This window comes from Rhodnius prolixus, unplaced genomic scaffold, assembly GCF_049639745.1.
Source record: "Rhodnius prolixus isolate KJV_2025 unplaced genomic scaffold, Rpr scaffold_3, whole genome shotgun sequence".
Taxonomy (NCBI): Eukaryota; Metazoa; Arthropoda; class Insecta; order Hemiptera; family Reduviidae; genus Rhodnius; species Rhodnius prolixus.
The window spans coordinates 31,526,967-31,554,629 of record NW_027411603.1 but is presented as its reverse complement, the minus strand read 5'-3'; the positions used below and the strand labels follow the sequence as shown (position 1 = coordinate 31,554,629).

Below are 27,663 nucleotides of genomic sequence, written 5' to 3'. Positions count from 1 at the left end.
AGCAAGGATGGCGAAAGCTAAGATCAAATGCATGCTGATTTTTTGTTTCGATATCCCACGGAATCGTCCACAAAGTGTTTCTACCTGAAGGTCAAACGGTCAATCAACACTTTTACCGAGAGGTTCTTGAAAAACTTCGAAAAAGGGGGCATTCGTGTGAGACCAAACATCAAGAACAAGTGGGTGTTACACCACGATAATGCTCCTTGTCACACAGCAATTTATATTGACAATCTATATTGTCACCTTCAAAATATCTTCCTTCTGAAGCCACACAGCGCTGGAGACGTTTCATCCACTCCTCATAGCAGTGCTCAAACTCCGATACTGGAATACCCTTCAGCTGGTCGGTTACAGCTGTTTGAATGTTTTCGATTGTCCCAAAATGAGTTCCCTTGAGGTGATTTTTCAACTTCGGGAAGAGAAAAAAGTCACAAGGACTCAAGTCAGGCGAATGAGGCTGAGGAGCCACAGGAATGTTTTTACTGGCCAAAAACTCGTTTATTGAAATTGCTGTGTGACAAGGAGCGTTATCGTGATGCAACACCCACTTGTTCTTTATGTTTGGTCTCACACGAATGACCCTTTTTCCAAGTTTTTCAAGAACCTCTCGGTGAAAATGTTGATTGACCGTTTGACCTTGAGGTAGAAACTCTTTGTGGACGATTCCGTGGATATCGAAAAAACAAATCAGCAAGCATTTGATCTTCGACTTCGCCATCCTTGCTTTTTTAAATTTCAATAAACGACTTTTTGGCCAGTAAAAACATTCCTGTGGCTCCTCAGCCTCCTTATTCGCCTGACTTGAGTCCTTGTGACTTTTTTCTGTTCCCGAAGTTGAAAAATCACCTCAAGGAAACTCATTTTGGGACAGTCGAAAACATTCAAACGGCTGTAACCGACCAGCTGAAGGCTATTCCAGTATCGGAGTTCGAGCACTGCTATGAGGAGTGGAAGAAACGTCTCCAGCGCTGTGAGGCTTCAGAAGGAAGTTATTTTGTAGGTGACAATATAGAATTGTAATTCTTTTTGAATAACAAAATTTAAAAAAATCAGTCTCAATACTTAGTTTACAGAACTCTGAACAGTACCTAAAGAAGAGGTCAGACTGAACAGAAATTAAGTATTATTAATATAAAGTTGAAATTCCAAACAAATTAAAAGAAAACACTGCAATGTATATTACCAGAGGACTTTTTTTTAAACAGAAATTTTAATATTTATTGAAACAGACATTTCCCTAATGCGAAACACAATTATGTAAACATTATGACGACGTAAAATATAAAGTGGATCTTCATTACTGTGTAGATTACACATACAATGGTGGTTAACCTGTGCCCACCAGCTGATCAGTAACTAGAAGTCCTTGAAGTCTTTTATATCGTTGTGTGGTACGTTGTTAAGAGTTTAGTGGCCCCCCTGGAGTAACATTATCGGCTCTATACTCACTCTGCTAGCTTTTTGTTGCCCCGACGGTCTCACCATACCTCCTCGTCAACCTCAACTGGTATTCTTCTGTCTAATACCATCTATTCACTTTATTAATACATTCCACCTGTTTAGTTGATAGTCACTATATTTATTACGTCATCAAATTCTACTCATATTTTTTTTGTACTGTTGGCCAAAGATAATCTAGTTTTTTTTGTTTTTAACGAATTCCACGTAACATTATACACATAAGGTATGTGTTTCTAAATCTTATGCATAAGCAAACTTCCTTACAAACATGCTGAAGAAACATAGAGAAAACGTATAATAAATTTGTAATATCAGATCGCTGAGGAAAATAGAATCCCAACCTCTTTTGAGCATCCTCTGCTAAAGCTCTATAAAATTTGGGAATTATTATACGATTTCACCTATAAAATGTATAAATAGGTCGCTCAGTATCTTTAACTAGTCTTCTTCTTCTTCTTGGGATGGTATTAGCCTTAACATTAGTTGACAAGATGTTGAGATAATAATATAAGAAACTCCTAGCAAGGTAAAATCTATGAGCCAATAGCACTTTATATTCTTAACCTCTTCGCTCGCACCAAATAATTACGTTCATTTTAATAAGGCAGCGGTTATAAAAGAATTCTTTTGGGAGAGAGTATCACAGAACACCATTAGTCGACAGAAACTTAATCAGGATTGCTCCTGTTTCGAAAAGAGAACAATACGAGTGATTACTAGTTATTCACACATTTTTGAGAGAAACAATATTGAAGTACAAATTTCTGTGTATTATGAAAGATTATTAAAACAAGAGTTTTTTTAATTCAAAGCTTGACAAATTAGTTAAAACTGGACAACAGACGGCCATAAAGGCTCTTGCTAGAGTACAAAGGTTGGCCTGCATGTTGATTACAGGGGCCTTTAGTAGTGCACCTACTGCTGCGCTAGAGGTACTGCTAGGGTTGCCTCCGCTTCAGTTTGTTATTCAGGCGCGTACAGACTAGCGAGAAATGAACAATGGAGGCGCATTAGCTCCTCTGTTGGACATATGAATATTACAGACAAGGTCGACCCTTTGCCGGTCATAGACATGGTTGGGGACAGCGTCTGCCCTAAATACAGTTTTGAGACTCCGCTTCAGGTGATCCTCAGATCGAGGACTGAATGGAGGGTAAACTGGATAGAACAGTGCCAGAAGGGAGCCATGTGGTTTACGGATGGCTCCAAGATGGCCTGTGGGACCGGAGCTGGAGTGTATAGGGCTAAACATAAGGTACTTATTGAGAGTGCTCTTGGGAGATATGCCACCCTCTTTCAGGCCGAGGTTTTTGCCATTAAAACTTGCGCTGGGGAAAATCTGCGAAAGAATCTTAAAAATAGGGAGATTTGCATTTTTTCGGACAGTCAAGCGGCACTGAAGGCCCTCTCTTCCTTCAGAACTACCTCTTCCCTGGTCTGGGAATGTAAATAGGCCCTAGATCAACTGGCTCGGCACAATAAAGTCCGACTTGAGTGGGTGCCGGGCCATGTGGGGATCAAGGGGAATGAGAAAACTGATCAGTTGGCCAGGAATAGAGCTAATACTCCTTTCACTGGTCCGGAACCAGTCCTGGGGATCACTAGGGGTGCAGTTCGTGAGGCTCTCAGAGATTGGATCTGGAGAGAACATGAAAAGTACTGGGTGATGCTTTCTAGGGTCAAACACAGCAAGAGGGTTATGCCCTTGTTGTACAAACAAAGAACTAAAGTGACTCTAGCTTTGGGCAGGAATCGCATCACTCTTATTACAGGCCTATTCACAGGGCAGGAAAGGTTCAGAAAGCACCTGCACAAGGTAGGGCTTATTAGCTCGGAACCGTTGAGCAGATTGTGCCAGGAAGAGGAGGAAACGGCCTCTCACCTGTTAATCGATTGCGTTGCAGTCGAGAGACTGCGCTACGACATCTTTGGTACCTTGAGACCAAAGGAGATTCTAGCGCAGAAGGAACTGGTAGGGAAAGCCTTCAACCTTCTTAGAAGGGGAGGCTTCATCTACTAGATCCAAAGGGGATGGCACAATAAGCCTTTTGGTGGGTCCCGTCCCGCCGTTCAAATCTAAATCTAATCTAATTCAAAGCTTTCCGGTTCTTCTGATAATCATCCAGTTAATTATTGTGGGTACCTAAACCATTCATCAAAGATTTGCGAGGAATTTGAAGAGTCTAAAAATAAGTTTCTGCGAATTGTTTTCTACTTAAATTCAATCAAAGCTAAACCAAAGGTGGATTCAAAAAGAATGTGTATGCTTCTCTAAGGCATTCCCCACAAACAATTGAAGGGATAACAAGTAGCTTTTACAGTCCTTTTTCTTACCTTATATGGCCACCTAACTTTCCCATCAGCCCCACTTAAATGTTTAAACGTTGTAATTACATGAAAATAAACTTAAGTTACTTTGAAGTTATTTTAAATGGTGCCAAATTAAGAGAGAGCAATTTTGTAAAAAGGAATTCAATAAATTTAAGCTTGTTTGACTTACTTGCAATAACAATTCTTTGAGACAGTATAAGTAGCCAGAAATACTTATATTAACAATTCTGGAAATTATGTTTACTGCTTTTTTTAAGAGGCAACGACTGAAAAATAGATCATTAAATCACATTTCTGGTTAGTAATGGTTTTTGAAACGCTGGGAATTAAATTGTTTCTCTTCTTTTCGATCATTTCTATCACTCTCGTGCATATTTTCAATTTTGGGTTTCCTCCGAAAATGTTTTGAGGAAAAATCTGAATCAGAAAAAGTGTTTTTCTATAAAAATGGTTTGCGTTTGATCTTGTGATCCTTACACAAAACTCGAAAATATCTCAAAAAATTCAAAATTTCGCTTAGATGCTAATCTAGGTTGCCACAATAAGGTTTTAATCAAGATTGATCGTCTGAAACCACTTTACTACTTTAATGCAACAGTTTTTTTTTTAAATATTATTAGATTTTCACAAAAACGGCTCTAACGATTTTTCTTTAAATTTTTGTTTGAGAAACGTTTACCAAAACAAAACCCCCAAAAAAAAAATCGTTTTTGGGCACTTTTGGGAGAAAGAGGTGGCTGCTTCCTCTTTAATATTGGTAAGAATTATATAATAGTATAAAAGAATTGGAGGAATCACAAGAACATAAGAAGACTAGAACTAGGAGCCACTTCCCCTGCAATATTAGTAAGAATTATATAATAATATACGAGTAGGGTAAAGTCGGTTGAGATGGCCAATCGGGAGAGATGGCCAACAGCCGAAATTTAACCGAAATGTCGTCCGACGGCGCTGCGTGACCTCTCCAGTGATGAACCTTCATGTCTGACTACAGTAAGTTCATTTTGGTCTGCGTCAAAGCGTTATTAATTAACTCAGAGAATAAAAACATTATCGTCTCAAACAAAAAATTTTATGATAGTTGCATATTGCGTGCTGCAGCGAATGTATGTGTCGAAATTTTAGTGTTGTTTTTTACATATTAGGTAAGTACAGTATACATTAATGAATCCTAACTTCTAAAACTGTGGACAAAGTACGCGTTGAGTTATGTATATCATGTTGGCCATCTCTCTCTAGCATACGGTACAGATGGCCATCAAACAGCAGGGATAGATGGCCAATTATTTTTACTTTTTTCGGTTATAGTTTGGCTCAGTTTCCAATTCACTGCAGAAAAATGCCAACTCAACATAAAAGACAGAACACTAACCGCGGAAATTATACTGAAGAAAATTTGAGATCGTATTAACCCCACACCCAAAACTGTCGTCTCTGCAAGAAAACGAGCCAAGTCTGTTGTCACTTTATTAACTTCTCTTGAGCACATTGCTGTTGTGAAAAACAGAGTTGTAAAGAAATCCAAACCATCAAGAAATACCATCCCCAAAGAGACAATTCTGAAAGAAAGGATTGTCCGAAAAAGAAAACGCTCACCTTTCCCAAGTTCCGATGAGGAGGACGAAACAGGAATCCAATTTGAAGAGGAAAGTGATGCCATTTCAGAAATCGATGAAACTGAATGTACAGGATATGGGGAAAGCTACAACAAGACCAGAAAAAAAGATTGGTTGGAATGCATAATATGCCGGAAGTGGTTCCACGAAAATTGCTCTACTTTTGCATACGCTTGCCAAAATTGTAGTAAAAGCGCATTTAAAAAGAAGAAGAATAAGTAAATATTAAGTAACCATTCATTTTTTTCTGTTATTTTTACGTTTTACTAGTGCAATTTTATTTACAATATGTGGCCATCTCTTCCAAGTTACGTTGGCCAACTCACCCAACCCAGTGGGGATAGATGGCCAATTGCTATTTTCTTTTTGTAAGAATAAAAAAAATGTTTCTCTTGGCATTTTTTCTGAAATTTTTACTTCAACTGATGTTTGTGAGCGTATGAGGTTTCCAAAAATAATAATAAAGTAAGCCTAGCCCTAACCAAAAATTTGCAGGCACCCTCCAAATAAAATGGTAGCCATCTCACCCTACTTTACCCTACATGAACTGGAGGAATCATAAGAACAGAAGGAGACTAGAATTTAGGAGCCACTTTCTTTACTTTGTTCGTTTTAGATACTTACCCAAATAACCGACACTCACTAGTTCAAATTTAATTATATTTATTTTTATTTTTTAATGATGTAGGTATTTTATTAATCAATATTTATTGAAGTGAAATAGCTGAGAAAAGTAAAAATTGAAGCAAAAAATCTGTACGTTTACAATACTTACTCTAACTTACTAGAGAAAGAGAACATTATATTTTATTGTTTTTAGTGGAACCAAAGTGTGATTAAGGACAGCTTGGTCACCAATTTTGGTCCCTTAAGATCTTGGCCAGAGCATCACTTTGTTGCTAATGGCACGAAAATGATCCCACATTGCTTTCTACTTTTCATTCTATTACACCAGCAATTATCAATCATAACTGTGCACCTTCCAATCTATATTCCTCAATATCTAAAGATTTTCTTTCTTAAGCATGAAATAGATCAAACAGTATATTAGTTTTAATTACTTGTCATGTTAAAATAAAATAAATATGACCCCCCTAAACAAACAGATAGCGCAGCATCATCAAATAAGATCGCCGCCGTATATCTTTCTGAGAAATGAATTATTGTGGGCAAGGTGAAAACAAATGGAGTAACAACAATCTCTTCTCCCTTTGGGCAATCACGTGAATTGTTCAGTGGCTAGAGTATATTGCGGAAGAATGGAATTGTATCCTTTGAGAAGGACAATTTTGTTCTCCACTAGAGCGAAACGGGGACATGAGAATGTTAGCTAAAAAAACTGTGGCGCCTGGTATTTAAATATAATAACTGAGCGAGAATAACGCCTAATCTTCTATATCGATAGTTTTTCACTTTAAAATGAGAAAAGAGGGAAATCTCTTGTTATTTCTTTAAAAGCGAAAGATTGGACAAAGATAATCCAAAATTTTATTTAGCCGACGCCATTAAATTTCAGTTTTTATTATTAAATAAATTCTATTTCGGCAACAAAAATTTATAAAAAAAAATAAATAAAAACCCCCAAAGATATAGAAAATAATTTTGTTTTTGGAGTTCACATAAAAAAAATTTTTATATATATTTTTGGGCGAGAGAAAGAAAAGATAATACCTAATTTGACATTCATATCAAATGTTCCTTTACTGAGAACAGGTGCACTTTAACACCAGCTTATTTAAGAATTCTTTCTGACTTGTTCATTTAAACTGGACCTCTGCTGTCTGGGATTATCTAGCTAAGCCTTTTATCAAGTAATAAGCGAGCAACCGGTCCTGGAATGGAATTTAATTATAGCTGGAACCTATTCCCAACTGTCCATATATCAAAATGCCAAAATCAAAGTAATTTTTTTTTTTTTCAAGTTGAGGAACTTATTTTTATTATATTATGGTCGAATTTCAATGCCATTTTTTGTTTATGGTTTAAGGCGCGTCAACATCTGAGGTTATTGGCGCCTGGAGCTTCATTTAGCGCACTACCGTCCTCATGGACAGAGTTCTCTCGTTACTCTTCCCTCACTGGACAGTTTAAACTCGGGTTCTTCGTGTGGGAATCTAATACGCTAACCACATAGCTAATCCCTTCCCTTTTCTGTGCTAATAATGTCATTTTTTTACAGATAAATTCTGCTTTTCGTTTTACGTAGTATTTTGAACACTAAATATGGAAATACTAACGCATTGATTACAAAGAGATATTTTTAAAATTTAGTAAAATTCAAAATACATTTTTCTGCAACCATGTAGAGGGCAGTTCTCATTACTCAATTAAAATCAGCTGTCTAATGCCCAACTTCCCACACTAGTGGGGAAAAATTCCCATTAATGTCACTTTCCTCACTAGTGAGTGGAAAAACTTTATTGTGCTTCCTTGATATAAGAAGTTTTGTTATTAACATAAATATTTTCTGTAAAACTTTAATAAGCTTATTTAACGTAACTAAATAATTAAAAAACGAATATTAAAAAATAAAATAAAAATTGAAAGGAATATAGAAATAAAAATAATACTTTAATAAATAATTAGATATTTTTAATTATAACAGTTAAAAAGGTTATAGTGTTACCTTATAGAAATTTAAAATGGATTCTAGTGATGCCTGTTTAGAAAACACTCCTCCATCAATAAAAGAAACAGCAGAAAATGTAATAAGTAATGTAAATACGTAAGTAATGTAAATAATTGTAATATAACAATAAATGTTTATAATAAATAAATTACTTTTTGTAGACTGTAAAAATGAAATTTTTAATTTTTTTAGTTAATAAATCTAATGGTTGCAGAAAAATATAATATTTAACTCGAGTGTCAAGTATTTTCCTCACACTCGGCAATTTGCACTTGTACTCGCCTCGCTTCGCTCGCTCGTGCGTGCAAACCCGGCCTCGCGTGAGGAAAAGTACTACTTTCCACACTTGTTAAATAAATAACTATTTCCTTGGGAAAAATTTGTTTTTTATATCCAATTTTAATTTTGTATTTTTCAGTACTTACTTTACAATTTCCTGGTTATTACTATGTTTCTAAATAATAAAGGATAACACAGATCCGCCATTGAAGTGTATCCACAGACTTTTAAAAAAACTTTCATGCTACTTCGTCACAAATGGTTTTCTAATATTGAAAACTAGTTTAAATGTTTGTAATACATAAAAAAATTATAACCAGAGAAGATAAGTCAGACATTTAAAGCAGGTGTAAGTTCTTACATCTGAAGCGAGTTTTTTATTAGAGAACATTTTTTTATAAACACCGATCGTTAGCTGGGTAGACTTGGCCCTTTCCAAGAGTCTATGCTTATCAAATTTTTCACACCTGCCTCTCAAGGCATGACTGCTGTTAAGTGTTACACACAATCGATTCTGGCTGTAATCTAACAACGTACTAAATGTTTGGGTGCAATGGGTCTTTTTACTAACTAGCTCGCTCCTAACTGACTTCATCAAATATGTCTAATAATAAAATCAAATTGCCGAAATTGTTTGATACTTTTTACCCTGTAAATCTGAAGCTCAATCATAAGGATGTGAAGAGGTGAACTGATAATCCTGGGTGATTAATCTGCCAGTGCACATTCTGCATTTACTGTGCAGTTTACCTGCCACTCTGACATTGCTGCTTTAAACGCCTTAGCACACGTAGGCCAAATGGTTCCCTGCGTTAAAATCCTCTTAAAAATTTCTAATGTACCCTCTCCTAATGCCTCAATCACAATCTGCCTCAGTCATTTTTGGAATTCCAAAATATAGATTTTTTTTTTTTATATTTCACTTTATTGGCCATATTTACAACTATGAAAAATGTTGCATCAAGTACATTTGATGATCTTATTGGTTCAGTTCACTTGCAATGTCAAGGTTAGAGCAATCATCCATAGTTGAAACGCTTTCACAATGATTTAATCAGACAAATAGATCTCTAGGCCACCTCCGCTTCAAGCGACGAGGAGGATTGTCTGGAAGGTGAGGAGAGGAGAGCTGTTGTACAAGAGGATTAGGATGGAGAGCTAGGAGGCTTTGAAAGTTGCGGTAGCGAGACTTTATTAGGTCAGTGACAAAAGGGATGTGAAGGTCAGAGTTGTATGGTAAGGTTAGAAATGTAGTACGGAGCATTCAGGATTTTCCTTAGGATTTTAGACCGTAGTGTCCTTCAGGCGTTTGGAGTTAGAAGGTTTGGTTGAGCCCCACACTTCTGCTCCGTATGTCCATATGGGTCTTAACAGTGTCTTGTAGATTGTCAGTTTATGATTCAAGCCAAGATCAGTGGTCAATTTGTCTACGTCTGCTGTCATTTTGCCTTTCCAGTCGAGTATGTGGGTTCCACGTGAGTCTCTTGTCAATGTATAAACCTAAGTACTGGTGGAATCGTCACACCGTTCAGTTGAACTAGAGGATACAATAATTCCCATAAGGTGAATTCGGAACCAGGTTTCGAGAAAATTTAAATGGATTTGAATGTTCTGAATGGCTTGAACCGGATCACCAGAATATTAAAAATCCATAGTTAATATGGGCAACCACAAACTTCCAACATCGTCCATTTTTTTTTTTTTTTTTGTAAATAAGAGTCATTAAATCACTGCATTTTTTAGTAAATGCAATATGAAAATTGGTGTTTACAGCGATTGTGTCAGAAATGCTGATATACTAGCATGTTGGACAGAAAACTTGTAATATTGCAACTTGGGACGTTAAAGACTTGTTAGAAAGGTCTCAATTTAAAGATTGAGTCACCAAAAAAAAATTATTTGACAAAATTTTGGCACTGTTCATCTTCAGTATTAATGAATGAGTTTTGTAAATTTTATCTGTTGTAATGGCAAAATCAGAAGTACAAAACAGAGAATTAAAATTAAAATTCGGTAATTGTAAATAATTTTTAAAAAATATAAAACTTGAGTTAGACGGTGATTGGTATGGTTCTCATGCAACTAAGGGCAAGATACAAGAAGGATTTATTCAACAACCTTTAGGTGTTTTTGGCACGCGGAGGAGACAATCGAACTGCTTGAATAAAGGCCCAAAGACTTCATTGGCTGCGAGAGAGTCTAACTTGAACCTTTTCACCACTCTGTTACAATGCCAATTTTGTCTAGCCTTTATACTCATAATTGCCAAGATGCAATAGTATTTATCATTTGTGAAATTGTAAGTTTTATTTACTTTAGTAATAAAAATAAGTGATTAAAAAGTTTCGTAAAGCATAATTACCGTAATAATCAGTTTATCTATTCCGCAAAAAATTGATCACTCGTGCTTGTCTATGAGAAATACAATAATTACAAGCTATTTTACGATTACTTACCCATATTGAAGCCTTGTGATCTCTTTCCTTCTAGATTCTTTCAAATTCCCTTCTGGTGACGAACTTAGAAATGTAAATGCATCCCTTAATTATGAAAGCATTTAAATAATTACGATTAACAAAATTTGCAAACAAAAACCTACAATGGCCGCTACCATTAGTAACAACTTCAAAAATTTACTAATTGATAGACGAAGTTGCTGCTGAAAAAGAAAAAGTTACAAAAATTTAAAGTAACACTTCATTATAATCAAGTATCAAAGAAATACTATATATATATATATATTTTTTTTGAATAAACTATTTACAAATTCAAAGCAAGACAAAAATGATTAAAGTCGGCCAAATTTCTTTGAAGTTAGTTTGAAACAATCAGGCAAACCAATCTTCATCCAACTTTATACTTCTTATTTCTTTTACCTTCTTCATCAAATCAAACCTTATCTACTACCCAACCAAATTCGGCTCCAAACTGCCGGACTAATTATAAGTAGGCTGCCATATTTGGTAGAGACAGGGGAACAAGTACTCAACCTGGTTAAGAGTCTTGGTGTTAGGAATATAGCAGTACATTAGGAACCCGCTCTAACCTAACTCGACTCCGACCATCTCAGCCTGCAGCATCATTACATCACCCGTACTCTGTGTCAGAGTGTGTGTGTGTGTGTGTGTGTGTGTGGACTATCACACTCTGGTTCCCATCATCAGTTCTCTCCTCCAGATCTAATTACGAGGCCGTATTATCTCCTATCTACCGACCAGCTCTACCACTCCTGAGAGCTAGTGATTGATAGTCGTGTTCAAGTATCACCTGTTAAGAGATACCAGAGTATCTTCTTCTTCTTTCTTTTTTTAAGTGAAGAAGCTGGTACTCCACATATCCAAATATTATCATTACTTCACCTACTTCTGTATGTTTCTCTTTTTGAAGATGTAAAATAAATCATTAATTTTAAAACTGATTTTAAAATTAATGAAAGTAAGCTATTTCTGTTAGGACTGTTTGGTGTTGGCTATATCGACCTTGGGCAAAACAAACATAAACTTGAAAAAATAATAGTAATCCCGCATCTAATTGTTGGGAAAGTAGTTTTTCAATTTTCCAAATATGAAGGTAACAAAACAATCATAAATGAAAATGCTGCCTCAAATTGCCATGGACACGGCCGTGTGTTGTACGTGAATACGTTTACGTAACGGATAATATTTTTATAATATAATAATAATATATTATTAAGCAGCGGTAAGTGTTTTTCTTTTGTTAGCTTCAATGAGCGCAGAAACTATAGACGATCACACTCATCACACTTATGTCCGAATGGATTGTTGATAAACGTCGTAGTGAAACGTGCACTAGCTGCTACCCAATGTGTCTTCATAATCGACGATCGAACACAATCTATGCCTATACAGTCCGTTGTCCATGTAGAAGCGATTTCATCATCCACTTGCATAATTTCAACCGCCCCGGCTGCAGATGTACTGACACCGTCGTTGATCCGCTCGGCCGCATTCATTCTTTTACGTTCCCGGCGCAGCTTGACTCGGTCATATGGTGTTTTATTATTACCATTCGATTGTACTTGAGAAGCCCTTTCCAACCGTATACGATCTCTGTATTTGTTTTTGGCTTTTCGACGCATATAGGCCGACATTATATATTTTTGATAATATTTTTTTATTCTAACACCTTATTATATTCACTGTCACTATTTTACAGTAATGTTTTATATACAATCGATAGATTGTGACGACAGTTGACGATTAAAGCTTAAACGAACATCGTAGCTTCTCCGAGTCAAAAGTTATACTAATTGCAAATCTCGATACGCAGCAAAATGATCTCAAAATGGCGGCGCTTCCCCCTCCACCGCGCGCGATGCGTCACAGTCCTCGCTTATCGTAATGAATTCTTTGATCCTTTAGCTATCCAGTGGTCTAATTTAATTTTGGATGTAGACGATAGATTCGAAACTATAATGCCAAACTGTATCCCCCGATTTTGTTATCATTAGGTTTTTTGGATTGCCTCCATATGATAGCAAATTTAAAGACGTATTCACGTCAAAATGCTGCCTCAAATCACATTGTTTGCTTTCGCGCCATTAGAACCGAAGAATTGCTGTAATATAGTTACCATGTTAACTCCATAATTCAGTCACTGAAATTCAGTGTATGTTTTCAGTAGATTTTTCTTTTTGCATAAGCTAATTCTTCCCAAACACAAAGGGATGTAATTAATAAAAGATATTCAAAAAAAACTTCAGAAAATGAAACAAAATTTTATGGAGAATATTAAGTAATTGTTCTAGAAATGGACATGAGAATTCCATTCAATTGTTTTGAAAATCTATTCCCACATTGAGGCTGCTTTATGTGCGAATCCATATCTATTATTTTATTTCCTAGGCGATGTTCATACAACATGTACGAGTACATTTACGTACATTTACAACATAACTAACTACGAGTCAGTACCCTAGCTTCCTTGCATTGCAAGTCAAGCCATTCTTGCGAGAAAGTAAAACTATTAACCCCTAAATTAACAATAGATTTTTCTCCTCCATAGTTTATAAAACTGGCTCATTATAATAAATAATAAAATATATAAAACCCGCAAAGATGTTTCATACATTTAAAAGCAGTGGTTCCCAACCTGTGGTTCGTGGACCACCAGTGGTCCGCAAGAACTAAAATACGAGTATGGTCCGCGAAACAGTTAACATTTTTAAAATGATAATATATTTATTTGACATGCGGCCGCGTGTGCGACGACGACGCGGTGAGTGGGACATCGAGCGAGCACAGAGCGCCTAAAAACAAGTCCAGGAATCGACTTGAAAAGCAAATGATGATGTGCGTGTCGCTTTGATCAATCTCATCAATCCCCAGGATTACCCTATCTTGTTAAGAAAATGCAAGCTCAAAAAGCAAATTAATGTGACTGAAAACATAATCACTATGTTAATTGAAGTTTATTTTTTAAAATCTATAAGTAGTTTATTGTGATATTGAACCTGTGGTCCCTCCCAAGAACAAAAATATCAAAATGGTCCCTGGTCATAAAAAGGTTGGGAACCACTGATTTAAAAAAAAAAAATCAAATTGGCGCTAATAAACATTGATATGCCAAAAGATGCAAAAATATACAAAATAAATCGAATATATTTACATCGAATATACTTACAGTATTTGGCGCCACATTCTTGCCCACTTCTTCCGCCCATGATGAAATAGTCCAATAAATTATTCATCATTTAGAGGGGGAAAAATCGAATTTAAATCATTTTATTTTATCTTCTTTTTATTTCTCTAAGATTTCTTCGTTTTAAATCATCCTACTCTTTTGCAGTTCTTAGACTGTTAAAATAACTTTAGAAATGTAACCAATAAAAGATAAAGCACTTTAAAAATTCGTGAAAATTCTTTGTAAAATATCGTAAATAAACAAACAAATACTCATTTGTGGATTAGGATAAAGCAATAAGGTTGTTAGTGTTACACTGTAATTATATTAATACACAAATTATTTGAAGATTAGTAAAAAAATTATTTGATTTCAAATAAGTAAAATATGAATAGAATAAGTAGAGCCAAAGTTTTACCTTTTAAACTAACTGACGTACTTATGATAAGCACGGAAGAATTTGGTTTTTTAATTAACGTCACACTTGACTTTATAAAAAATAAATAAATGACAAATAAATATAAGTTGAGACCACTGGAAGATTGTATTTTTGAAGGTAAACTCTGAGAAAGGATTTTACGCTGTACACCATAAATATTAGTAAGCTGTTTTGGATCACACTTTTATGAACTGTGTTTTCTGATTTTCATACGGTTTGCACATTTGAAAAAGCTCAAGCGAACAAAGTAAACCTTCCCCGTGAAGGGGTTTGGTATGAGTGGCCGAAAAAGTGCCAAAATTAGCCGTGTCAATTACATGGAACGGAGAAAGTTTCTAGCCTAGATGACACTAGTTACAGAAGTTTGTGAAGCCATCATAGCCATCTTGACAAGTAGTAGCCCTTAGACATGAAGTTCTACTGCAAGATTCAACGGAAAGGTTATTTCCGTTGAGCACATTTAGAAAATATTAAAGAAAAGGAAGAAGGAACCAAAAAACCATTAACTGCAGCGGACGATACGGCAGTGTCTTGTCTGTGTAATAAGAAAAACCAAGAAATTGTGCACAATGAGAACGGTGACTATTATTTTTGTATCAAAAAACAGGACAAGGAGCAAAAAAAAACCTATAAAAAATATTAATACGTTTATTAACTCGAGATCGGTTATTACAAAACAATGGCCATATAATATGGCCCATGTTCAACCGAAACTGAGCGACTACTTGCACTATACACTTATTAATTAGTAACAAAATGTAAATAGTAACTCTTGTAAATAGAAAAAATAGTCAGTCTTTTAAAATTACAACAAAATTTTTTTTTAATGTCACATTCTTTAAAACTATACTAGCGACAATAATATACAAATATATCTAATTTTCACAATATGAAGATCAGATCTTAACAAAATCATATTCAAATCTTCGAAAAAATATTCACATTTTCATTAATTTCATTGAAAAACAGTACAAATAAATAAAAAAAACAGTACAAAACAGTACAAATGAATAAAAAACAGGACATTTATGCTTAAAAAAAAAAGAAGGACAGCGTCTTAAAAAACAGTACTGTCCTGCCAAAAACAGTACGAATGGTCACCGTAACAATGAGTCACAAGTTTTCTAACTGAAATGGGAAATAGAAAAAAATTGTTATGAAAGTCGGGATAATATTTTACCCACAATTCTCTCCCTCGTTAACCCTTTAGCTACTGAAGACAAGTATAAACGTGGCCCACTGCCTTTCCTGAAGGCCTACACGTTGACTCACTTCCGGCGATGGTTTGGAAGCGATGTGTCTGCCACTAAGTGGAATTCCAAAACGATTCTTTTAAAATACAAAAAAGAGTAGGGATTCTCAAAATATATCCTTAAGTTCACAGTCTTTGAATCCCGATATAGCAAAACTTGTACGAGGAAATCGCTGGCCAAGTTTCGGGTAAAAAAGAATAATTTTCGTTTTATAAATACAATTATATAGTGTCTTAACTATTCTATCTACTATTGAATCCTCACTTTAGAATATAAATTTAACAAAAATTGTAAATGTGATGTGGCCCGTTGAGAATGTATTAAAAGATACAGAGGAGTTATATCGCCGAAGAACTTAGTTGATTGAAAAGAACAATATTGGAATTCCTGTTACGAATTCGGAGAGCATTGTTTGTTATTTAGAAAGGTGCCAAATTTTCTTGTGGAGATGATTGCCTATGCATGATTGAGTATGAAAAAGATGAAAAATGGTAAAAAATTAGGCAGTTTAACACTGCATTGCCAATCCGAAGTCAATTTGACTCCAAAAAATAGGAATGGTCTCTGTTTCCCCAAATCTCATAGCTATGCTCTTAGATATGCTATCCCCACTCTCTCACCATTTAAAAGTCACGAGCTGAAGACCGTGGAATTCTTAGTTTCTTTTTCTCAGATTAGTTTACTTGAATAATAGGAGTCATTTTGACTCCAGATGGGCGTTAAACGTAAATATATCGGAGTCATTTCGACTCCTAATTGGTAATATAAGTAGATTTTCTGTTATTAACTTGACTCCAGATTATTGCCTAAATGCTTATTTGATAAATTTACATAATTTTCATAGAAAGTATCAAGGCAAAGTAAAAAGGAAACGAATGTTTGACGACTTAAACAGGTATTTAGATGCACCATTTCGCTAAGAAGACAATATTCTCCACCAACATATATGCGCTTAAATCTGTAGCAGAGCTAGCTAAGAAATATGAGTGTATTTAATAGTTATAGCCGATTAGAGAAGGGTTACGTGATTTTAATGTAGATTAAGCTGTAAGGATGGCAGGAATATAGAGTACTGATCCGTCCATTAGTTGTAAGGTTTATGAGGTTGTATATAGTAGAATGAATGTGTGAAGCGAATGTATTTATAAGTAAGAATGGAGAGTGAGTGATATTCTAGTGATAAGCACCTAGACGATGCTGGCTGTATGGCGGAAGCCAATGCCAAAAAAAAGTCAAGGCACATAAAAAAATAGCCTCTTTCTAGAATTGATTTTCTGTCCGAATTGCAGCCAAAACTTGCAGCGAATTGGGTCATTTCCGATCCGTGTCAACAGCACACAGTAATTGAAAAAATAGTGAATGTAATTAAAAAAATGAAAAAGCCCCTGATCAGAAGGCAGTCAATCAGGGATTCTAGAAAATACTGAAATTACTGCGATCCTAAGTTGAAGTTAATTCCTTCTGCGTGAAATGTTAAAGCCGATTTGTGGACAAAATTTGTTTTTTCGTTCTTAATTCCTATTCTTTCTCATCCTTTAATGCAAATTTTATTGTTAAAATTGAAATCAATATAAAAAAATGATAAAAATAAATTATGGAGTCAATATGGCTCCACATTGGCAATAACTGACTAAATTCGAGCATTGGTAATGCAGTGTTAAAGGTATGAAATGAACTAAACTCTTTTTAATTTGGCGATGAACAAGGTGTGAAAGTAAGTCTATCAAATTATACTTTTTTCACTCTAGTAGTACAAGAAATGGAAATAAGGCAGTGAAATTGGGGGATGATAAAGCAAAAGATGAGAACTTGAAGCCGGCTGGATACGACAGCAAGTGGGCTCCAGCTCTGCACACGAGCCATGGAATGCAAGCAAGGTCAAACAGCCGGCATAGTGAAGGGCAACATACGTACAGACGGACCCGTGCACTCCAGAGCACAATTCCAGCACCACTGGACTCCCCAGCGTTGCTCTCCATTCCTCGCATTCTCTCCCCTAATCATGTTTTCTTTCTCCTGCTGTTTGCATTCCACCACAGCCCAGACCCGAGGATTCATATTTATTTATTATACTTTTATACTTTGTCATTATTAGCCTGACGTTGACTCCATATTAAGGATGATAAGGTACTGGGAATATAAATGGGAATGAGCCAGCGTGTTCTGTGTTTTTATCCCAATCTGATATCAAATTTTTTGAACTTGATTCTCTTTCATTCTCTTTTTAATAAATATAAAGTTGAGAAATATATAAACATGAGGCTGAAGAAAGAGTTCCTCGACCATCTACAAACCAAAGTGGAATTCAATTTCTAAACTTTTTACTCCAATATTAAACGAATTTTCGCTTAATTTCATTTGTTCTTAACAAATTTATTAAACTAAATTGGTAAATCGATTTAACTTTTTATTAGAAACCGAGAAAAAATTATGGCTCAATAGATTTACTCAAAAGATTTTAATTCATTTCAATTATTTAATGAATCTTGAGGCTTCAAACATTTAGTTGATTTAACCTGTTTGGGCACCGGGGATTGCTTGCTAAACTCAAGAGCATCCTACCAACTACATATTTTCTCATCCTCCAATCTTACCTGACTGGACGTTATTTTAGTGCCCTGTGTGGAAATTCCTGCTCAGTTTCTCAGTTCGTGCAGGTGTTCCCCAGGGAAGCGTCCTTGAGCCTGTACTCTACACCATGTACACTGCTGATATTCCTACCAATCCTCATACCTTCCTTTTTACTTATGCCGATGATACGGCAATCCTCTCTCCTCATGAAGACCCCGGTCCTTGCCTATCGCTCCCTCCAATCCCATTTAGAATCTCTTGAGACGTGGCTAAAGAAATGGAGAATTAAAATCAATGAAAACAAATGTAATTACATTACATTCTCCCTAAGGCGAACTATCCTTCCACCCGTTTACCTAAACCTCACTCCAATTCCTACAACAGATTGTGGTAAGTACCTAGGACTCTTCATGGACAAACGCCTAATCCACTTCTCTCTAGACTTTTCAACAAACGATCTAAACTCTCCCCTACAGATTAAGTGACTTATCTGCACCATGATACTGAAACCTGCCTGTACTTACGGAATGGAACTTTGGGGCTCAGCCAAAGCTTCCAATATCTACAAAATCCAATCCTTCCAGTCAAAAACACTCCGTCAAATCGCAAATGCTCCTTACTATGCCCCTAACTCTACCTTGGGCCGAGATTTCCTTTGTTCCCTATGCTTCAGAAGCTATAAGATCTCGTTATATTAAATTCCACCCATCAATCACCTCACATCCTAATCCACTAGTATCTCAACTTACTACACTCTACCAGAAAATCCTTCCAGGCGGTTGAAGTGCAGGTGGCCACGCGATCTTCTCTAAGAAGTAAGTGCTAGTAGACGATATGAACTGTACCTCTTTGGGAGTTTCACCAATGGGTGAATTCTCCTCTCATGTATTCATGTATTTATTTTGGTATCAAGTTGTAACAGCTTCACTTGTTGCAGAATTATACTGCAGTCGTGAAAATAAATAAAGTAAAAAATAAACCTGTTTGAGAACTATTCTTCAAATTATATGTCGAAAATGTGCAAGATTGGTCAATCATCGGAAATAAGAACGTTGCTAACAATTTAATTACTTAGTTATTTGTTCGCACATTTAATCCAAAAGATTGTTTTAGGGATATGTAAATTGTAGCAATGTATTACTTTACTATGTTCGCTCTATTTATTTATTTATTTTTCAAATCAGTTTCTGATAATACAGTGTCGGATGTTATTGAGTATATAACTAATCATTATAACTTGAAAAAGGCGATCAAATCTGTCAGCTAATCTAATGGGTGAAAATCCAGCTAACTAAAACCAACTCTTTTATGAACATTCAAACTCAGAAGATGTTTGAACCAGAGTAAAATATAAGCAACATAAGATTTTTCGTACAAAAAAGATATTCCTTTTGTTTTCATATACTAGGGAATTCGAGTTCGACGGAGGCGGACGTGATAAAGAATTACGATATTGGATATAAAGGTTAGTGTAAAATATGGTAACCAGCTTTGTCCGCTTCAGACGTGAATAATAACGAAAACTATTTGATCAGCGTTCGAGTACTTAAAAGGAACAGATAATTGAAAAGCTGATAATTTCGTCCATCTCTTTTACTGTTAGACCTGACTTAACAGTTAATAATTACGTCCACCTGTGAAGCTTGTAATCAAATTATAATTAAGATTAGATTAGATTAGAAGCGGTACGGGACCTATGCCCCACGGCACAGCAGCCACAAGAGGCTTATTGTGCCTTCCCCTTTAAGTCTAGTAGGTGAAACCTCCCCTACTAAAAAGATTGAGGGCTTTCCATACCAGTTCCTTCTGCGCTACAATCTCCCTTGGTCTCAGAGTTCCAAAGATATCGTAGCGCAGTCCATCGACTGCAAGGCAATCGAATAACAGGTGAGAAGCCGTTTCCTCCCCTTTCTGACACAATCTGCACAACGGCTAATAAGCCCTACCTGGTGCAGGTGCTTCCTGAACCTGCCGTGCTCTGTGAATAGGCCTGTAATCAGGGCACAAGCCCAGAGTCTCTTTGCTTCTTTGTTTACACAGCAAGGGCATAACACTCTTGTCGTGTTTGACCCCAGGAAGCATCACCCAGTTCTTTTCATGTTCTCTCCAGACTCAATCTCTGAGAGCCTCACGAACTACACCCATGGTGATCCCCAGCACTGGTTCTGGGCCAATGAAAGGAGTACTAGCTCCATTCCTGGCCAGTTTGATCGGCTATTTCATTCCCCTTAATCCCCACATGGACCGGCACCCATTCCAGTCGAACTTTATTGTGCCGGGCCAGTTGCTCTAGGGCCTATAATTAAGATAATAAAGATAATAGTGTTTAAAATAGAGATAATCTTGCAAAATAAATAGATATTGGAATTTTGGTGTAAAGAAAGCAGAAACTATAAGATATTGCAAAATTTGGGTGTTTGTTTAATTCTAGAATAATTTGTTCAGTCATCAATGGACAATAAAGACTATTAACAATAATTAATATGTTCTATTCAGAAAACATGTCTTTACATTCTCAATGGTTGTATTTAGATATTATCGATTATAACGCTCCCTTATATAAGTTATATTAAATGGCAAAGAATAAAAAGTTAACCAGTTGCTTATTATGGGAAGCAAATCTAGATTCCGTGGTTGAAAATTTGCTGCTGCTCCTAAAAGAAAGGAATTGCAGACAATAGAAAACGTGGCACAAACTTCCGAAATCAAAAAAATAAAGTAGCCAAAAGTTTTACTGACCAGGATCCATGGAACATTTTGGAATCTGGAACTGTAACAGTACTTTAAATACACTGTTATTAGCCGAATATTGCCTTCAAAAATGTAAGATGTCCAAGAATGTTAAACGCAGCTTCCTTCAGTAGAACGTAAGCAACTAACATTGCTCTGAAAAGATGGAAACTACCGGTAAAATCTGTACCATATTATCTGTTTCAAGGGGGAAAAAATACTCTTTTTTTTTGCAAAATTAGAAGAAAAAAGAAAAATAAGAAAAGTGCAAGCAGTAAAATCAATATACGTAATTTACCTATCACTGAGGACGTGATCTAGACTTAATTCAGCAATAACAAGTTATTACTAAAAGTGATGTTCTTTTCACCTGATTCCCAAAATACCGTTATTTATTCCTCAAAATAAAGACGTGTTCATTTTATACTGTTAGGTATTCAAAGAAATTACACAAAACTGAAAGAAAATCGATTGAGTCAATTTTGATTTAAAAAAAATGGAAGAATTACTTTTACCATAGGATATTTATACCACAGGTGACCAACTGAATCCAAATTTTTCCTGGCAGATACTATTTGTGTGATACTATGTGGAGTTAGTTTAGCTTCTAGCGGGTTGGACAGAAAGCAAATCAATCAAATCAAATTTATTGCTTCTAAAAATGTAAATTTTACAGCAAGGAGTTCTACATATTTAACAAAACTTTCTACTTAAATCTAAACTAAATAATAGTTATTCTCATAGATGCACAAAAAATAAAGAGAATTTTTTTTTTTTTTTTGTCTTTTGATACAAAAACTTACCTATATACGATAAATGTAACAAAACATTGGCAAGAGGACATAAAAATATAAAGAATACAGAGACTTTCTAACATTATATAAGAACTTTGACTCTTTGTACAGTTACCGCAACTATTTTTTACGATTTAATTTTCTAGTTAATATTATTTATTTATTCTGAAAATGGAACATTTCAACTTAAAATTGTTTTTGCTTTTTAATGTCTGTTTAATTTCTAATTTATAACCAGGGTTTCAATTTTTTTCTAATTTCTAAACATTTTATGACAAAGTAACATAAGTTTTTAATATCTAACTCTGAATAGGGATTCAAGATTATATCTAGCGCATTTAACTTTAAACCCGGCAGCTTGTCAAAATACTTAATTCTAAGTGCGCTAAATGTACGGCATTCCAACAGAAGATGCTCAAGCGTATCCAATGAGCCACCTTTACAGAATGAGCAATTTTCAGTAGGGTTGAAATCATGTTTATCATCTTTAATCACTATTCTTGGGTATTTTTTATTTGCCAGTCGGATCTGTGCTATTAGTTTTAGAAAGTGCAACGGAAGTTTTAGGGACAGGTAGAACGGTGCGGAATTATACTGACTCACAAACCTAATGTAGCAGTTGTATCTTGTTTTGAATAAAGATTCTAGATCAATACTAATAAGATGATTTTTGTAAGCATTTAATAAATTATTTTTGTTTTTTCTTATTTCATTGTAGTCCTGAGAGATCCATAAATGAGTGGCTCCTATTTTAGTTAAATAATTGTACAAAAAGGAACACCAGTTAAAAGGAATTTGTGTATTACCAATTAAATTTATGAGGCGATTTAGGCATAATTTTTGAATACGATTATCATTCATTCCAAGCAATGTTATCCACCATGATAGAACCCTCTTAAATATGTGATAGTTGATATGAATTCTGTTTAGTTCATGTCTAAGTAACGCATCAGGAGTTGATTTTGGCAGCTGTAAGAGTGATTTGAAAAATTTAATTTGTACTTTTTCCAAGATTTCCGCATAAGGTGACGCCCAAATTTCCCCACAATATAACAATACGCTATTTACCATCGAATCAAATAGTACTTCCTTAGTCCTCCATGCATCTGATTTTCCTTTGGATAGTATTTGTTTCACGTTTGCAGCTGCAGTTATGCTCATTGATTTGTTATATTCACTCGCTCTTCTAAATTTTCCACTTGATGAAAATATGATACCGAGGTATCTGAATTCTCTGATTAGTTCCATTTCTTTTTTCTTGAAAATAAATTTCTTCTGTTTTCCTAATTTGCCCTTATGAAAAGGTATTATTTTACTTTTGGCTACATTAACATTTAACAAGTTGTTTTCACAATATTTTTCAAGCAAATCCAGTTTTAACTGCACATCTATCCAAGAGTAACCTAGCAGAACTATATCATCAGCATAAAGAAGCATGATGACATCCTCCTTTTCGTTAATTGCTACGCCTGTCACACCATGGTCCCTAAAGAAAGTTACTACATCAAACAGAAAAATGGAAAATAAGGAAGGGCTGAGGTTCTCTCCTTGCAGTACCCCCTCTGATACCCTGAACTCCTTTGTCTGTCTACCATCGCTTTCTATAAACACAGAGGCATTATCATAGAGATCCTTCATGATGTTTACAACCTTACCGTAGATACCAGCTTTGTTGAGTTTGTTCCATAGTATTGTGTGTGATAGGGAATCAAAAGCCCTTTGTAGGTCTATGAATATTCCGTAAATTTTTGCCCCTCTTTTTCTTAAATTTACATTAACTACTGCAGATAAAGCAAAAATTCCGTCCCTACATCCTCTGTGCTGACGAAATCCAAGCTGCTCTTCAGGCAAGATGTCCTGCTGCTCAACCCAGACATTCAGTCGATTAGCAATTATTCTGGTAGGACAGAAAGCCTACGCACGGTGTAGCCCAGTGAGTGTAACCCAGAGCGTAGGCATTCACTAGTTGGAGCGTCCATTCCGGACCTGACAGTTTAAGTAGACGTAGATGGTTCCTAAAAATGAAGGCGTGGATGTTTCTTCTCCACAAAGCTGAACTATGAACCAAAATAACCTTTCACGGTAGCCATGGTAGCCGAGCGGTTAGAGGCGAGACATGTAAAGCTAAGATGTATTGTGGTACTGGGTTCGATTCCCCGGTATTAGGCCTTGGATTTTATTTAATGGTTAATAAAGGGAATTTTACAGTAAAGTATGTTTGTTAATCGCCTCCGTCCGCGACACCTAATTGGGTAGTTGGACGTAAAGCCCTTCCTGAAAAAACAATTACTAAACTACCTATCACATTGAAATATTCGTACAGCGACGATTTACTTTCTTCCAAGCAGATTTGCACAGACTGTTCCTTGCCAGGCCATTGCTTGTTTTTCCTTAATCTACAATGAGCCGTAAAGAGCCTAGAATCAACCTAATTCTTGATCTAAACGAATGCAAAAAAAAAAAAATCCCTCCAGACTTCTAACGCGAAACCATGGAATAAAATCCTAGGCAGCTGAAGCTTTCTACGAACCGTCTAGCAACCAAGAGGGTCATCGGCTAAAATTGTCCACAGCAATTTCAACAGTTTCTCCTTTCTATGGACAGACTCAACTGGACCCTAACCTCTGTTCAAAACCAAACAGCGAGGCTATATTCCTCTCTCAGACTGCATAACGCATTGACAGATGGTTGATGCACCTTGCATATAATACTCCTTTTATGTCTAGGAACCGTATTTAAATCTTCTAGAGCAGAACCGTTAGTTTCCTTTGCCTTTCAGACACGCTGGCGATTATTTAGAGGTATGATCAAAACTTCATCTCTTACATGCCTGCCTTCTAAATCTCTACATCTTCTGTAACAGAAAGGAAAAATGGCCAATCAATCGAAACTTTGTAAGAGTTAATGCTGCGTTAGACAAGTATCTTTGTAAAATATTTTTTAACATTGCTAGAAAGGTTATCAAAAGTGGAGTTAAGTTGATTTTTTAAGTTGATTAAGTTTTGAATTTCCGTTCTTACTAGTTAGACCTTGAAATGTTAAAAGCTTCGTTACGAACATTAATCGTGATTGAATTTAACTAACTTCGAAATCAGTATAAACTGAAGCATACCTGGATCCGTTTCCAAATCACACCACAAACCCTGGCTGACAGTAACCATGTTCAGTGTAACGCTTACTTTTTATCAAACAAGTAAAAACCAATTTCAACAAAAAAATTTAGATTGAAAACGTATTTTCGAGAATCAGTTGAAATCCTTATTATCACAGCTCGAAAACGTAGAAATAAATATGAAAAATGTACTAAAAAAGTTACCAGAGTGTTAAAGCAGTTATATAACTGTTTCTCAAGTTAACTTATATACTATAGTAGAACTAGCGTCTTAGTTAGAATAAATGGCCTGCATAGTTAGTAAAGTAAGTTATGTTCTACATATTAGTTCATTGCATGTCAAATGTAACTGCGATAATTTACTGTTTAAAGAAAAAAAAAGGTAGTAATATTTTTGTTTAAATTAATGTTAAACGCGTTATTGTTACAGTTGCTCGAAGAACACGTAAAAGAGGACGTGTAAGATAGTAAAAAACAAAATGAATTACTAGCGAAAGCAAACATACATTGGCTTAATCACCTTGCCATATCTATTTCAGATCTCCGTAACTGGTTTAATCATCAACACAAATTTTCATTTACTCTAATGGTGGTGATAAAAATAAACAATGGACGACCAAAACCGGTCACAACTATGGCAAAACAAACATGCTGTGAAGGTTGAACATAAATTATTAAAGATATAATACAAAATTTATTGTATTTAGATACATAATTTCTGCTAGTTTGATTATTTACCAGCGAGCAAGTACTGTTTTACCGGTAATTCGGCTAGTAGTGCCGTAACACAAACAAAAGTTATAGTTCTACGATGAGCGATTAGCACGAAGTATCTGGTGGATACATTGGCACACAGACTATTTTAACCGCTTTTTCATAACCATGGGACCTAGGAACAGGTGTTGGTCTAGTGGTGATGAGCGTGGCTTTGTAAGTGGAAGATCCCAGTTCGAATCCCGCCTAAGACTACTTTTTATTTGTTAGTAAAAAAAAATGTTAATATAAAGTATGTGTTTCTGCCCCATCCATGACACCTAATTGGTAGTTGGAGGTTAGGCCATTCCTAACAAAAATAGGCGATTACTTTACTTTTTTTTTTCTTTTTTTTTTACATAACCTGGTACCCTCACACAAGACTTAAAAGACAAGAACTGAACAGACGTTAAGGACTACTAAGGAGACTCCTTGGACCGAAATCCTCCATGAACGTACAAAAGAAACTTACACTTTACAAAACACTATTACTACCAATATGGACCTATGGAACAGAATTGTGGGGCTCCGCTAAAACCATCCAACATCCAACCTATCCAATCTTTCCAGTCTAAAGTCCTCCGCCGAATCGTTAACACACCATTCTATGTCTCCAACCGCACACCTCCATCCTGATCTCAATATTCCGTATGTAAATGAATTAATCCACCCCCGATTCCTAAATTTCCACAGCACTCTCTGATCAACCCCAAATCCTCTGGCTCAATCATTATCCACATCGTCCCATCCTGACAGTCCTCCACGTCGCTTAAAACGGCGTTGGCCACGTGACCTCATTGCTTCCTAAACCCCCAATAAGTTCCTAGAGAGTTCCAGCGCCGGTTTCTCTCATCCCGTCATCCTGGTTGTGGCACTGAGCCAGCTCTGTGGCACAATCAAATGTTTATCTGTAAATAAACATTTGCTAGATGTATATTTTGTACAGTTGCAAATAAATAAAACTTTTTTTACTTTACTCATTGGAACCTCAGAACGGATATGGCTAGTGAAAACTCAAAAATCCAAAATCAACACGATTACAGTAGCTCAATTAAAGGAAAAGAAAGTAAAAAATACTTTTAGGTTCCTGAATCATATTGCTCAGTTAGAATTTTTAAATTTGCAAAAATTTGACAGATTATAAGGGAAAAATAAACGTACCCAATTCCTGTGACAATGGCCACTTCGTTACATTATAAACTAGTGAGGAACATCATGTATTTAGGTTGATTAACATGTCTGCTGCACATCTGTAAACAATCTAAAGAGTCTTAACTAGGAGAGAAGAGTTTTTTGTCTGCTCAAACTTTTGGCCCTTCATTAGTGAGCATATTTTAAACTAGCAAAGGAGTAATACTTCATTATTTTGCTTTCTTTTTTTTTATTGTTCAAAACTACAGTTAGGGTGCGAAGCCAAGAATCATGGTATGTTCCGGTAGTTGAGACCGGAACTGTGTCAGGGTGGTCTGATGCTCATCGTAGAGCTAGCTGTAATAATGGGTTGGTTCCTTGTTACTCCGCTAATATCCGCTATAGTCATGTAAGGGGCCACGTGTCTTCTTTTGCTAACAGCTGGGTGGCAGTAATACTATCAGAATTGGGAAATCAGTTGCGGATGCTCCTTCAGCTCAATTAGATGTATACTCATTTAGTGGGCTCTTCCGATTACAGAGGAAGTGTGCAATCATCAGCACAGGAAATCTAAAGGAAAAAGAAAAGAACGTGAACAGTCACGTATTTCTTATGCTACGTGTATAATTCCTGTTTGGCTGACTCGTAGTAAGATTTTAAGTGAAACCTCAAAATACTAAAATGAATCCCCAGCTCAAAAAATAGAAATGAAATAAAAACTTTTGATCTACTTTCAAAATTTAGAAAAAAATTGTAGAAGGTATTTTCGGAAAACTCACAGAAAATTGAAAAATACATTCACTAAATTTACTTTCAATTTTGGAATTTTCTGCAAACTTAAACTTTTTGCAAAACAGTTAATTGCTCTTTAAAATGTAAGAAATTGAGAGCTAGACTTTACACTGAATTGAAATCTCT

General features: G+C 35.6%; 1 protein-coding gene and 1 long non-coding RNA gene across 3 annotated transcripts in view; one reads left to right on the top strand and one right to left on the bottom strand.

Annotated features, from left to right (window-relative positions):
- LOC141452456 (interference hedgehog-like) overlaps positions 1–27,663 on the top strand; it is a 106,001-nt gene that overhangs the window by 12,748 nt on the left and 65,590 nt on the right. The window lies entirely within an intron of this gene.
- On the bottom strand, positions 20,523–21,647 carry LOC141453430 (uncharacterized). Its single transcript, XR_012457989.1, has 3 exons — positions 21,254–21,647; positions 20,965–21,111; positions 20,523–20,879 (listed from the first exon to the last, which is right to left on the bottom strand). It is a non-coding gene; the product is annotated as an uncharacterized lncRNA (long non-coding RNA).